This window comes from Lynx rufus, unplaced genomic scaffold (assembly GCF_022079265.1).
Source record: "Lynx rufus isolate CCGP_SWC_20201006 ecotype Redwood Valley unplaced genomic scaffold, mLynRuf1.p SCAF_18, whole genome shotgun sequence".
Classification (NCBI taxonomy): Eukaryota; Metazoa; Chordata; class Mammalia; order Carnivora; family Felidae; genus Lynx; species Lynx rufus.
This window is the reverse complement of record NW_025814832.1, coordinates 6626768-6641955: the sequence shown is the minus strand read 5'-3', so window position 1 is coordinate 6641955 and position 15188 is coordinate 6626768. Positions and strand designations below refer to the sequence as shown.

The 15188-nt window shown below is 55.5% G+C and overlaps 1 protein-coding gene across 3 annotated transcripts in view; it reads right to left on the bottom strand.

The window, feature by feature from the left end:
• Positions 1-15188, bottom strand: part of RAB11FIP4 (RAB11 family interacting protein 4) — a 117685-nt gene that overhangs the window by 15125 nt on the left and 87372 nt on the right. Inside the window, exon 1 of one of the 3 annotated variants that reach the window (XM_047080769.1) lies at positions 13058-13146. The exons of the other annotated variants lie outside the window; for them this stretch is intronic. The gene's annotated coding sequence lies outside the window, so the exon portion shown is untranslated. Of the gene's footprint in view, positions 1-13057; positions 13147-15188 lie in introns of those variants that run through there. 3 annotated transcript variants of the gene reach the window in all.

Sequence of the window (15188 nt, the reverse complement as noted above, 5' to 3'; positions counted from 1 at the left end):
TGACCCTGGAGAAGTTGTTTGACTTCTGAGCCTCATCTACGGACGGGTAGAAATGCCTGCCCGGCAGGATCGCCATAGAGAACGCAGAACGATGCCTCGTACCTCACGGGTGCCGGGTTCGTGGCAAAGAAGAGAGCGGGCAGAGTGGCTCTGGGAACGAGCTCTGGAGGTGCACCGACTGGGTTCAAATCTCGGCTCCACCACTAAGCTCTGCAACCTTAGGTTTACTTCTCGGTGCCTCGGTTTCCTCGTCTACTGACGGAGTTCACGATGGTCAGGAAATGAGTTAGGATGTGTGCTCAGCACACACGGAAGACGGTCAACAAATCTGAGCTATTCTGGTTGAGAGGAGACAAGCAGGGGTGCCCCTGTTGGCCCGTGCAGCCCCGGGAGCCAATCGCTTTGACCCCCAGGGGCACACTGAGCGGAGGCAGGCTGGGTTCAGCTTCTGGAAGCCTGAGCTGCAGGTGCCTCTTTCTTTCTGCGCCCTCCCTCCCACCCCCAGGGCCATCTTCTGTGTATGCTCTTGGAAGGTCTCTCTGCACATTAATTACATGCTTTAACACGCGTTAGGATGAGACACTTCGCAGGCGAGGGAGTCCGGGAGGCTGGGGCACATCCACCCCCAGCCCCGGCAGTGGCTCTGCTCGCCAGGCAGTAACTTAGAGCCAAAGAACGGCTCCGTGGGGACACGGCTGGGTAAAAATAGCTTGAGCGGGCACCTCCCAGCTTCCCTCGCAGCCAGGCACCAGCGGGCACACGTGGAACCCCACTGCAGGAAGGCACTGGGCGGGGGGTGGACACAAACCAAGCCTCGTGCAGCGGGGCTGGGCAGGGGATGAAATCCCTCCTCATAATCCCAGCCAGCCCACGGCCCGGGAAGTGACAGGCCTGCTCGAGCTCTCGCTGGGCCCCACAGGCAGAAGATTAAGGAGCCAACTTGTAGATGCCGATGCCCCCAGGTCCAGAGGGAAGGGGTGGGCTTACCTGGACTGGGATCCCCTACCCCCCACTGCGGCTCAGCCACCCATCAGGCATGGCAGCAGCAGAGATTAGTAAGCAATCCAGGCTGTGCCCACCTCCTGCCTGTGGCTGCCAACGCCCGCACTGAAGCCAGGCCCGGCTCTGCCAGAGGGAGGCCGGTGCTCATCAGCGGCTGATAAGATTCTGGCTCAACAAAGGGTTACTCAGATGCCAGTCAAGGGGCAAGGGTGGGAATAAAGGGGGAGGGGAGTATCCACGCAGCAAGGCTGGTGCCTAAGCCTCAACTTCTGAACAGAAATAACGGCTCAGATACGAGGCCCCAGCTCATCCCCGACAAGGTCAAGGGCAGGCATGGGGGCACCAGGCCACCAGGCTATTAGAGTTCATTTATTGCCCTTCTTGGCCAGCCCTGGGGACTGACTGCATACTGTCAGATAAAAGCTCTGTAGCCCAAGCTGCCCACACAGGTGGGGGAGGCCAAAGCCAAGAAGACAGGACAGACCGCCATGTCCCCATTCCCAGGGGCCAGATCAGAGAGTGGCCAGGAACCATCCCTCTGTAGTGGTGGCAGCCAAGGCAGCTTTCAGGCTCTCTCCTCCTGGCCAGGGGCCCCTGGATCCACCTCCGGAACCCTCCTACCACCAGCAGCTCCAGACCAGCTCTCAACTGGGCTGGCCACTCCTGGCACAGAAGCCTTCAGGGGCAGATCTCAGCGTAGACCTTCCAAAAACTACTTTAACCTAACACGGACCTGCAGATCCAAGAAGGGGACAAGAGTGACAACTGGGGCTTCCTCGGGAGCTCATCTGTCTCAAGTGGGAAATGCTAAGAGGGTCTGATTCTCACATCAGCCCCTCGAGGGAGGGTCTAAGTCACCCAGCTTTACGGATAGAGAGACTGGGGCTCTCAGGCAGACTTGGTTCAGTCCCGGATCTGACCCCCCACTGGCTGTGGAACCTCAGGCTGGTACTGAGAAGAGAAAGAGAAAGTCATGCCCATGTTTCTCAAGAACTCACATGCCATTTGCATGAAGCAAAGGCAGTCAGATAGGGAGTTCTCTACTGCACACGCCAAAACAGCGGAAGGGGCACGGAAGCCCATGTGGCCCTCTTTTCCATTTTTTAAAAAAATGTTTTACTTATTTTTGAGAGAGAGAGAGAGCGAGCGCGTGCACACACGAGTGGGGAGGGGCAGAGAGAGAGAGAGAGGGAGACACAGAATCGGAAGCAGGCTCCAGGCCCTGAGCTGTCAGCACAGAGCCCGACGCAGGGCTCGAACTCACAGATCGTGAGATCGTGACCTGAGCCGAAGTCGGACGCTTAACTGACTGAGCCACCCAGGCGCCCCTCTTTTTGATGTTTTTAATTGTAACCCTTGAGCTGTCTCTCTTCCCAATCTCACACCTTCTCCCCACAACCAACGCTACTGCTAAGGTAGTGTCACAGGAGTGCAAGAGAAAGAGAGGGCATGAGGTAGCTCCCAGAAAAATTCAGAAGCAAGGAGGTCTGATAGCCCCCTGGCAGCTAGATTAAGACCAGGGGTAAGCAAATTTCCTGCAGGGTGGCCAAGCAGAGGGACTGAGCATTCAGGGATCTGGTGTTGCCCCAGGAAGGGGCCAGGAAGGAGGTGTCCATCCAGGCACCGGCCAGGGTGTTTGGTCTCCTGGCCCGCATGTCCAGCCTGTCCCAAGGGCGGTGGGGTCCAACTTAGCTGGCACCAGAGCTTGAGATCATTCAACGTCCATTCAGACCTTCTAACCAGCTCCCCGTGTCCAAGCTCACCCACCACCCTTCTGATCATAGCGAACATCCAGGAGCCTGCCGAGCACGGGGAGAGAAGGACTGCCCAAGTTCACTGCCAGAGCGCGCTTCTCACTATAAATGAAGCAGCTGGCGTTCTGGCTCTGCGTGTCCACGTAGGGACAATCTGTGGGCATGGGTGGCACTTGAGTCCCAGCGGTGAGGGAAGGGCCAACGAGATCTGGTTTTCAGGCCTGTTGAGGCTTTGGGCCAGACTGGGGACCCTGCTGGAAAGGCTCCTCACAGTGAGGTGATGCACTCCACCAGAGACACTCCAAGCCCTCTTTCCCCACCCTGCCACTTCCAACCCAATAACATGTTGGAGCACGTCAAATGTTAGCGGTTAAAGAATAAAAACGTATTACTACAAAATCTAATGGAGAAAAAAATGTTATAAAAAAAATGCTGGGGGCATCTGGGTGGCTCAGTCAACTGAGCATCCGACTTTGGCTCAGGTCATGATCTCACAGGGGTTCACGAGCTCAAGCCCCACTTCGGGCTCTCTGCTGTCAGCGTGCAGCCTGCTTTGGATCCTCTGTCTCCCTCTCTCTCTCTCTGTCCCTCCCCCACTTGCCCTCTGTCTCTCAAAAATAAATAAACATACAAAAAAAAAAAAAAAAAGAAAGCTTAAGTCATCTGAAAGGAAGGAAAAAAAGGAGGAAAAGAAAGACCAAAGCTGTTAACCATAGCGATGCATTAAATGAAAATGGGATAAAGCATACTATTAAAAGACAAATACTGTCAGACTCGATAAAAACAACAGCTATGTGCCATTTACAAGACACAAATTTAAACATCAGAACGCAGGCCAAAAGTAAAAGAAGGAAGGGGCGTCTGGGTGGTTCCGTCCCTGGAACGTGCAACTCTTGATCTCGGGGTCGTGAGTTCCAGCCCCACGTTGGGTGTAGAGCTTACTTTTAAATAAATAAATAAATGAATAAAGCTGGAGATTTTAATTCATCTCTCTTGGTAACTGATGGAGGAGGCAAACAAAAGAACGAGAAGGGAGACAGAAGATCTGAACCACACCAACTAGACCTGACGCAAACAGCACACTGTACCCAACAACTGAAGGAAAAAAACCACTAGGTCGAAGGTTGATGAGGAATGGGATGCTTGCACAGCACCGAAGAGTCACCCACCAGATTACTACCAAACACCACTCCCCTCCCCATCATCTCTATCATGGAGAAAGTAGGCTATTGTCACTTCAACGCAGGGATCAAACCTCGCATCACTAATTGGAACACTCAGACGCTGGCCTCCTGATGTGATACAAGAGGAAGGACGCAGCCTCACCGCTCACGTAGTCTTAACAAAACACTCCATTCTAATCGGGCCTAAAGATCTAACCTTTACTAAACAGGAAGATGTAGGATAGAGGAACAAGTTACACAGCACTACAGAGAAAAACAGCAGGCAGACAGGATGTGGCAACTTCTACAAGACAGCTAGCTGGCCTGATCGTCTCAAAAAGAGAATGTCCTAAAGAAGAGAACAGGGATTTTCTGAGATCAGTGGTACTTAGGCTTTAATGTACATCAGAATTGTGTGTACGTGTGTGTGTGGGGGGGGGTGGGTTATGGTGGTGATGAATTGCTAACTCGGGCTGAATCAGAGTTTCTCATTCAGTAGGCCTGGGTCTGCATTTCCATAGACTGAAACAGGTTTTTGTAAAAAGTACATTTCTAACATGTTCTCAGGTGATGCTGCTGGTCCCAGGACCATCCCGTGAGGACCACTGTTTTAGATTTATCAAGAGACAGAAAAACTAAATGCTAGCCTTGATTAGATCCCAGTTCAAACAAGCAAACACCCACCTAGCTACAAAGGACCTACTGGGGTCAAAATGGAAGCTAGGGTAGGGACTGCATATTGGGTGATATTCGGGAATCATGCTTGCTAATTATGCTTGCTGAGGAGAAATACCCCTGCGTTTTGATAACGCGTTGCCTAATTTCCTTTCAAGTGGTTTAGCGGGGGCGGGGAAGTTACACACAGGGATAAAGCAAATGTGGTGGCAGCACTGGTGAGTAACTGGGGCGTGCAAATCCTCACTGGGACGGTCTTCCTTCCCGTCCTGCTCCATGATGCTCCGTCCTGCTTGCAGGGGCTGACTGGGGCACCGTGGAGGTCCTCTTGCGTGGCCGATGGAGTCACGGCCTTTGGAGGGGCCGTAAGGTGGGCTCTGGAACCTCGGGGGCTGAGAGGGGGTGCTGGGGACCCCTGCAGAAGGCTGCTTCAGGCAAGACCTTGGGGAGTTATGCAGGTTTGGAGGCCCCACCCTCCAAAGATAAGATCAGTTCTCACAGGTCTTATTTTTTTCAGGAGGTCGGCAGAAAGAAACGTACATAAAACACGAAAGACAGTTGCCCCAGACTTGCTGAACTGGTTAAGGAAAAGTGTAAAATCTCTGACACAGTTAGCTATTTAAAAGGAAGATGAAAAAGTGAAGCCATAAAGAATGCTGTATCCTAGAGGCAGAGGCAGCAGCAATAGGGAGCCCGGTGAACCGACAGAACCTCAAGGGTCAAAACCCCACGAGAATAAGAACTGGAAGAGGAACAGTCTGGGTTCCAAATGATCAGATCAGGAGGCAACGGTGGCTCAGGCTCTAGAACGTAAACCAGGAGTCAGAACACTGGAACCTTTTCTGAATACGGCACTTGGCCAAGAGCCACCCCGACAGGCCCATTGGCAACAGTGGGCCTTTGCCCACAGGCAGAGCTGCCTCCCATCCCCTCCACGCAGGGCTCTCTCCCGGCATGCCAGGCTCTGCTCACACTCTTCTCCCTCCTCCCCCTGCAGGACGGTTCCAGAGAACCTTTCTGTTATGGGCTGAACTGTGTCCCATCACCCCCCAAATTCACATGGTGTAGTCCCAACCCCAGTACCTTAGAGTGTGACTGCATTTGGACAGAGGATCTTTAAAAACGTAATTATGGGGCACCTGGGTGGCTCAGTCGGTTAAGCATCCGACTTCGGCTCAGGTCACGATCTCTTGGTTCGTGGGTTCGAGCCCCGCATCGGGCTCCGTGACGACAGCTCAGAGCCTGGAGCCTGCTTCGGATTCTGTGTCTCCCTCTCTCTCTGCTCCTCCCCCACTCATGCTCTGTCTCTCTCTTGCTCTCTCTCAAAAATAAACATTAAAAAAAAATTAAAAAGGTAATTATATTAAAATGAGGTCATAAGGGAGGGTCCTAATTCAATCTGACCGGTGTCCTGAGGAGGAGGAGGAGGAGGAAGACATTAGGACACACGGACACCCATGCCCACGGGGACCACGTGAAGACACAGGGAGAAGACAGTCACCTGCAAGCCAAGGAGAGAGGCCTCAGAAGAAACCAGGCCTGCTGACACCTTGGTCTCGAACTTGAACGCTAGCCTCCAGAACTGTGAGAAAATTAATTTCAGCTGTCTACGCCAGCCAGTCTATGGCACTTTGTTGTTCTGGCGGCCCTGGCAGACGAACACCCCTTCCTTCCCCGCTCGGAAGCCTGCACGGAAACCCCCCAGCTCCACCTGGGTTTGTCAGCCCCCTTCCCACCCTGATAATAATGGCAAAGTCCTTCTCGGTCAATTCAGCTCAACCTCTACAGAGAGCTACTGGGCCTCTAGAGCCTCAACAAGAGACTTGGGGTCTCTGCTCAAAAGAAATGTTAGCAGTATCTCAAAATGATGGTGAGAGAGAAGCCATTTCTAAAGAGACTAGATTTTGCTGACGCCGAAGTTTGGTGGATCTAGAATTATCAGGATGATGTTTTGTAAACATCATAAGCGTGTGTGTGTGTGTGTGTGTGTGTGTGTATACATACATACATATGTATATATGTATAAAACAGTCTAAGTAAATTATTTGTTTCTTGTGTTCTCTGAATGGTAATATTTCAATTTTAAAGGAAAGCGTATGTGCAATCCAGCCAGAGACATTTGAAATTGCTAAGGCAATTTTTGTTTACTCAGAACTGTATTTAGTGTGGTTATAGTACAAATGTAAAAGTTATTTTACCTAAAAAAGTGAATGGTTGGGGAGCCTGGGTGGCGCAGTCGGTTAAGCGTCCGACTTCAGCTCAGGTCACGATCTCCCGGTCCGTGAGTTCGAGCCCCGCGTCAGGCTCTGGGCTGATGGCTCGGAGCCTGGAGCCTGTTTCCGATTCTGTGTCTCCCTCTCTCTCTGCCCCTCCCCCGTTCATGCTCTGTCTCTCTCTGTCCCAAAAATAAATAAACGTTGAAAAAAAAATTAAAAAAAAAAAAAAGTGAATGGTTAACAAGGGAAGAGATCAGCAGTTAGCCCTGGAACCACGGGCGCGTGCCAGTGTCTGATCCTGGGGCAGGCCACCTCTGTGGCCAGGAGCACCCACTAACTGAGCAAGGTATTACAAGTTTCTCCATGCCAGACAGTATTTCTGGTTACTTGAAACTCAGAGCAGACTTCTTCCCCTCAACTGTGGTCGGTTTGGGAAGGGGGGCCCCTACCACTCCTGGGACACGTGGGCACCTTGGCTCCGACACCAGCCTCCCTCAGGCATGGTCAGGACTGGAGCTCCCCTCCCGCTTTGAGGCTGGCCGTCCAGGGTCAGGGATGGCGACCGAGGGGCCAGGCGGACACTGCGGCTGAATCTGGCTAAGTGACCCATCTCCAAGCAAAAACCACAGGGGAGGTGGCCCCAGGGTGAACTGCTCCCAGAGGGACCAGGCCCTTGATGGGATGTGACTGTCCTAACAGAGCCCTGGGTCCCAGATCTGAGTGCCCAGTGAACATACCTCCTGAACAAAAAGGATTCAGGGGCCACCTGGTCTACCTCCGCCCCCAAACAGAGCTGACAGTCTTGATTTTCAAGCGAGAACATGGGCTTCAGAGGCAAACTGTTGGGGATTAGGAAAACAAAACTTAATTGCTTCCACATCTGGAAACCAAATCCGGCAGCCAGCCCCAAGAATTCCAGGCACGTCAGCTGATGGAGAAGCTGCAGGTCAAGGGAGGGGCTTCCTGTGAGCGGAGTCCCCCCACACGCACCTACCCGAATCCACAAGACAGGTCCACGTCATGTGGCCAGGTGGGAGAAAGGAAAGGAAGGGGCCACACAGGAGCACCTACCAGGCGGCATCTACTGTGTGCTATACTGAGGTGGTCTCGTTTTCTTCCCCCAAAATCTCTGCAAGTAAACACGGTCTCCTCCTTACAGGTAAGGACCCGGGGTCCAGAGAGTTGAACTGACCTTCCCCCAAAGTTAGGCTGCCATTTTTCTCTCCAGCCCTGTTGTCACGCAGGATAGAGCCACATGAACCCGAAACAGGAACCCCCGGACATCAATCACCCCATCTGAATTCTCAGAAAAGACTTCCCAAGCCCCCCCCGGGAAGCGTCAGCTCCCACCCAGCCACGGGCCCTACTGCTCAGGAAGCCACAGCCAGGTGTCGAGCAACCCAAATGTCAAAGGCGAATTAACAGGCTGCAAGTTGAAAGGGGCGCACATCAAGGGTTCTCCTGGCTCTTTGAACAGGCAGCTATTTTGGGCTACAAATTATAGCTTTTAAAGATGTGGCTGTTTGAAGTGAGGGCTTAATGACTCACACAGTCAAGAGTTTGTGGGGGCTCGCTTTGGGGGCTCCATGTTTTACCATCACGATAAGAGCGTAAAGAGGGGCTTGGGATGGGCCAGCAGTGGCCCAGGTCAGCTCTCCTGCCTCTCACAGTCCACCAGGTGGACCGAGCCATATTCCTTCATGGGGCGCCCTCAAACGAGGGGACGTGAACTTCCCAGGGAGAGGCTATGATCTTTCTGCTCCAAGGAGAGCACATCTGAACAGAGCTGACCAACAGGCCAGAGTTGGGCAGGTCCCTACCTCATCCCCTTCTTTGCACAGAAAGCTTCAGGTTTGCAGGGTGTCTGGGTGGCTCAGTCTGTTAAGTATCTGACTTCAGCTCAGGTCATGATCTCAGTTTGTGGGTTCGAGCCCCGCGTCGGGCTCTGTGCTGACAGTTCAGAGCCTGGAGCCTGCTTCGGATTCTGTGTCTCCCTTTCTCTCTGCCCCTCCCCTGCTTAAGCTCTGTCTCTCTCTCTCTCTCTCTCTCTCAAAATAAATATTATATTAAAAAAAAAAAGCCTCAGATTTGCAAGGCCAAGTAGAGTGCCAGCATTTACCCACAGCTAATGGCCAGAGCTTCCGGGGCAGACAGACTGGGATCAGGCAGGCCATGGGCGAGGCAACTCTTCCGCACCCCACACCACCACCCCCCCCCCCCCGCCAGCCCCCTGCCAGAGCCTCTATTTTTATGACCTTTGGGCACCTCCCATCACGCCAGAACCCCAGCAGTGCTCCCAGCAGGCCCCAGTCAGATGCTCCCTGTCCTCTGCCTCTGCCAGGTCCAGCTCCCCAGGCCGGAGGTCCCAGGGCTGCCATCTCACACAGGCACCAGAGCGCAGCTTGGGGGCGCCACGGGCCAGGCAGGTGGAGCTGGCTCAGGTCCCTTCCCGGGCTCTCCCGCAGTAGGAACAGGTAAGGGCTCTGGGTCCAGCCACAAGCCATAGCCTGGGGCGCAGAGGGCAAGAGGTCCCCAGGGCAAGTACAAGGCCACCGATGGTCCATGAACTTTGGCCCTGTCAAAGCGCCCATGAGCTCCCCAATGGCCACAAGACCAGGCCCTGGCTCAGACAGGCACACATAGTCAGTCCCGTCCGGCTGGTCTCAGCCTCCCCTCCCTTGTCCCCCAAGCTCCTGCCCAACGTTATCACCACCCCCGCGCTTTGACACGTGCTGCTCCTCGTGCCTGAAACACAGTTCCTCCCCATGCCACAAAGGCCTGTCCCTAAAGAAGCCCCCGTCAGAAAGTCACTGCACCCGGGAGGCCCATCCTTCCCCTCCCAGCCCAGAGCTGAACTCCTGGGGCCCTCCAGGCATCGCTGGGCATGAACCTCGGGCCCCTTCTCTGTCCCCATGACTCTCTCCCCGGGACACGGGGCGAGGCGACTGTACCCTACCCAGCGAGGAAATCTTTCCACCCCAGCCTTGGCACAAGAACTCACAGATTCCCCCTGTCCCCAGCCAGGAGCCGTGTGGTAGCCTTGCTCCCTGGGCAGGAGGCTGCGTCCCAAAGGGGCCACCATGCCAGCTGCTGCAGGCTCTCTGTAGGAAAGGCTGCGCCCAGACCCCGGCCCGGTTTCTCGTGGGGCTGGGTAATTCTCACACCGCTCGCCGCGCGCCAAGGACAGACGCCCACCCTCGTGTCAGGGCCACATACGACCTCATCTGACACCATACACGATACTGAGGGAGTCAGCCGCTGGCTTCTATCGGGATCTCAGGAGGGAGAGAGGCAGAGAGACCTCCGATGAGAACACGGCTTGAAAGCGCCGCCTTCCTGGGGAGTCTCCGTCCGGCCAGCATCCCTCGCCGAGGCCCTGCTCAGGGCCGCCCACTTCCGGCTGGGTGTCCCCACGTGGCCTCAGCCAATGCCTCAAACTCGGCCCGCTGCTCTCTCAGCGAGCGGCCCACCGCATCGACCTCACCCCCTGAAGGCGCGAAGGTCCTGACCGCCGGCCCCACTCCTTCCCCGAGGCCAGCCACGCTGCCCGACACATCCTGCTCACCCGGGACCTGCGCCTCCACCCCTGCAGTTCCCGGCCCCGAGCTCCTCCATCTGTCTCAGGGCGGGCACCCCAAGGAGACAGAAGGTGGTCTTAAACAGTCGAGGGGGACCAGGAAAGAACACCTCCCTTAAGCACCTAGCACGTGCCAGGTGTTTTTGTGCATCAGCCACCATAGAGAGGAGAACACTCGGGCTCAGAGAAGTTGGGTAACCTGCAAAAGGTCACAGAGCCGGCAGGGCTGGGATGTGGACAAGGTCTGACCTGGATGGAGCAAGAAGGGTATAGACAACAGGTTGAACCTTGCAGGCCACGGGCCCAGGGGTCAGCAAGGCTAAAGAATGTGGGCTTGAGCTGCCGCCCCCACAGCCCACTAGGCCCCGGACCCCTGTCAGCTGAGGTTCCTAGGGCCCATGCCACCCTGGCCATGAGGCAGAGCCCCCTCCCCTTTCCCTACGCAGGGAGCTTCAAAGAGGCTACATGTGGGAAGATTTTACAGGAAGGGAGAGGGGAGAGATGGGGAAGAAAATTGCTAAAGGGAAACACACGTGAAAATGAAAACTCGGGCACAGTGGGAGGAGGAGGGAAGGAAGGAAAAGGCGATGTTCGAGGATTATAAATGGAGTCAAGAAGCCCAGATACCTTCCCTCTGCTACCTTGGGAAGGCCAGTAACTCACTCTCTGCCTTCACCTCCCTCTCAATCGAGCTGGAATGGGACGGCGTGACCTTAGAGGATACCCAGCAAGAGAGAAATGGAGAAAGAGGCCTCACGCCCAACCATGACAACTGTACAGCCACGACCCGCATTCGATAGGGGAAGAACTTGAGGCTCAGAGAGGTTGCTCTACTTGCCCCAGGTCATACAGCTCATGCGCAGTAAAGCCAGAACCTGAGCCCCGGTCTGCCTGGTGTCCAACCTCGTCCCCTTGAATCACATCACAGGGAGCGTCCCCTCACACGACCTTCCCCCCACTACAAGGTGGCTCTACTCCCCTCCCCGAAGAAACTGGGCAAATCACACAAGTTATCTAGAGGTTCCTTAGTTTCTGCGCTTCATTAAATCCCAGAGGCCTTCGATTTTTAAGACGCGCTATTATTCCGAGCACACCAGGAAAGAAACGGTGCTGCCAGAAAGGACAGCACGCCAGCGAATGTACGACACACGCCAACCAAAGATGTTAAAACGTGGGGGGAGAAAGTGTCTGAGAGTCTGTAGAATACGGTGTGAGTAGGGAATGGGGACTCGGTCACTGGTCTTTAGACTGCGTGTGACGCGAAGGGGAGAGGACATCTCCACGTACGCACGTGCACTCACTCACGCACACCCGGCTGTTATGGGACCCTTCTCTGCTGGTAAGCGACGCAGTCTGGCAGGTAAGCCCGGCCTGTCAACAAGAACCCTTGTTTCGCCAGGAGTACGTCGCAGTGGCAGGCAGAGGCCGTCCTGACCACCACGCACCCGACAGCAGGCCCGGCCAGCCTCGCCTCCGTGGAGCGGCCCACCTCTCGGCGGCCAGGCCCGGTGAACGGGTAGGCTCTCCCCTTGGAAAACCACCAAGGGCAGTCACCCGACGCGGCATGTGGCTGCACAGTCCACACCTTTCTGGCCCCTCTCCTGCCCTTCTGGGGCCTTGTAGGCAGAGGCTGGGGGCTGGTGGCAGCACGGGGGCACACCGCCCCAAGCTGGCTCCCCGGCCGGGCACAGGCGGACAGACGGGTAGGCCCCGGGCTGCAGGTGAAGGGGTGAGGGGTGAGGGGTGGGCCACACCCCGGCACAGCAGGCAGGGCACGACAGGAAGGACCAGGTAGAGCCCCGCACCACGCCCCAGGGAGACGCCTGTCACCTCGGAACACGCTTTGCATAGCATTCACAGACTGCCACCGCCAGTCACTTCGCTCCGGCCCCAGGGTCCGCACCTACAGAGGCTGAGTGGGGCTATTTAAAAGACACAGGGACTGAGGAAGAGTGGAGTTTTGCTCCTCCCGTCCAGGCCTTCCGATAGCAGAGTTTCTTCTCTACCGCTTTCCTGTCGCTGCAAAAAATCCCGCGAGGTGCTAAGGTTATCAGTCACAAGGATCCAACCAATAGAACTAAAAATAACAACTCACTCACACGCCAGGCACCGTTTCAAGTGCTTTTCGTACATTTACGCGCCTCACCCTCGTCTTGCACAGGAGGAACGGGAGGCGCAGAGAGAGGACAAACGGTTCGCCCAAGATTCCTGGCAGGGGCAGGATTTGAACGCAGGCCGCCTGACTCCGGAGCCCAGCCTCCGGGGCACCACAGCACCCTGCCTCTCTAGCTAGCTCACCACCCACCAGGTGCCAACCAAGCAAGTGTCCGAAACTGCTCTGGGCCTCTTAGGTGGCAGGGGCCCAGTTTCTCTTCGCCATCGCCCTACGGAGGCTCAGAGAGGGGAGGCAGCTTGCCTGGAGTCCCAGAGCGAGCAAGCCGCAGAGCCAGGGTCTCAACAGAGACCAAAGAAATGTTCTTCTACTTGAAGAAACCAGGCCCTGGGTGGCTGAGCATGAGAGGAAGGCACCGGCGTTTTGAGGTGGGTATTTCTCCCAGGAAAACCAGCAAGGAAAATCCTATTCCTGTGGGCTCTCCTGTCTGAAGAGAGAGACAGAAGTTCGGTGCAGGGCAGACCTCGCCCACCAACCCCACTCAATGACCCTCTTACCCCCAAGTCTGCTGCAGACCACACTGGCTACTGGAAACGCAGGTTCCTTTCCACGCAGTTAGGCTTTGCAGAGAGCGGCGGGGCGGGGACAGATGACTAAGAGAGAGAGAGCTCCCTCCCACTCTCCCACACTCCAGTTCTGTTCGGGCCTTCCTCTTTTTGGTCCCTTAAAAGAGAAAGGCTCCCAGGAGCAGGGCCACAGCTATTAATAATAACTGCCACAGAGTTTTGTTTTCATTTGAGTCATGTTTACATCGCTGGGAAAGAACCCACTTGTCTGGGAAGACGAAACAGGTTGAATCAATGAAGAGTATGGCCGACAGTCGGAAAACTTCCCGTTTCTTGAAGGAAGTCAAGAAGCGGGGTTGGAAACGTTGGTGTTACTAGTACCGGCCGGCCAGCAGGGTCTGGGGCCAGAGGTCACACAGACCCCACAGCTCTGGATCTCCACCCAGACCTCCCAGTTGTCCACTTCCTCCCTGTACACACACACACACACACACACTCTCTCTCTCTCTCTCTCTCTCTCTCTCTCTCTCTCCCCCTCTCTCTTTTGGGGACCCAGGCTGGACAGAGCTTAGCCCTAAAGGTGCTGCCCAGGTATGTGAGCGCCTTTGCTAGGCTTCTTAGGAGACCAGGGCACAGAACTGGAAGTGAAGGAAGGCTTGGGCACCCTGGGGCCCGGGGAGGTCGGGAGCCCAGGGAGATGCCTGGGGCTGGCCAGAGCATGGGTCTTGGGCACTGGACTTGCTACACTCCCACTAGTGTGGACTCATGGGCACAGGGAGACGGCCCCAGCTCTGCCTGCTCACGCACCGCCGTGCACAGGTCACCCAGGCGGTTGCACTCATAAGATTTGTGTGGTGGGAATAACATCTGGCAAGAAGGGTTTCCGCATTCACGGGGACAGGCTTCTCTGACCTGACCCCGCCTGGGGGCAGGAAAGTCCACGGCAGCGATGGCCACACGCAGACACTTCTCCTCAAGAAATGCCTCGGTGCCCAGACCCGTCAACAGCAAGGGTTTGGAGAGAGCAGAGCAACGAAATGTGTTTTGTGCCTGTGGATTTCTACTCTCAACTGTGCTGTTCATCTCGTGGGGCCTGGGTGCTCCCTCGGCAGCATGATATGCCCCCAGTCTGAACATGTGCCGCCTGCCCCTGCCCGGCTCCCTCTCCAATCACAGCAGCCTCCCTGCACTTCCGCGGACGCACCTCGCCAGCCGTGGTCCTACCTCAGGGCCTCTGCAGGTACTGCTCCCGCTGCGTGAACGTCTTTTGTCAAGCCGCCACTTCTCAGCAAGGACTTCTCTGCTCATTCTGTTTAAGTACACAACACCCACTGCCCGGCTTTCTCTCCTGCCACTCCACATGCTGCACATTCTACCTGCTTGACGGCCATCACGTGAGCTCCTTGAAGGCAGGGACTGTTGCTGTCATTTGCTGCCATATCTCCAGCACCCAGCACAGAGTCTAGCACAAATCAGAGGCTCAAGCATTTGACAGATGAACTGCCTGTGCCGGGCAGTGTGCTGGGTGGGGGCTGGGCAAACAGAAAGGGGGAAGGGCCTGTGCCCTGGAATGCCGTCTGAGAGAGGAGACTACCACACCGCATTGGGGAGATGTGATCATACAATGTCCAGGGAGACGCAAGGTGGGCCCGATAAATCACATGGCCGTCTCGTTGTGTCCAGCTGGCCATGGGGCAGGACTGCCCGTTAATCCATCTGGGAGCCCAGGCAGGAGGAAGACGCAAGCAGCCCTCCTCCTTGGAACGGCCAGTGTTTTGATGCCATCAATGCCTCGTTACTGAGTCAAGAGCCAACAGAGCAGACCCAGAAGAAAACAGAGCCCAACCCCAGGGACTCTCCATGCCAGGCAAAGCCAAGGCACGGTGCCCCACTGCCAACTCCAGGCGGCAGACAGACCAGATAAAGATGCGTCCTGCTGAGCTCTGTTCCAGGAGACCGAGCACAGAGCCAAAGAGTGGGCACCCTCCGTCCAGGCTGTCCCTCCCCCATCCGAGGTCCTGAGATGCCTGCCTTCTAGGAATCGCTCACCTGTTATTTTATTGGGAACCTTTCTCCCTCCTCCCTACCCACAGCTAAAATATATACACAGAAGTGAAATGGT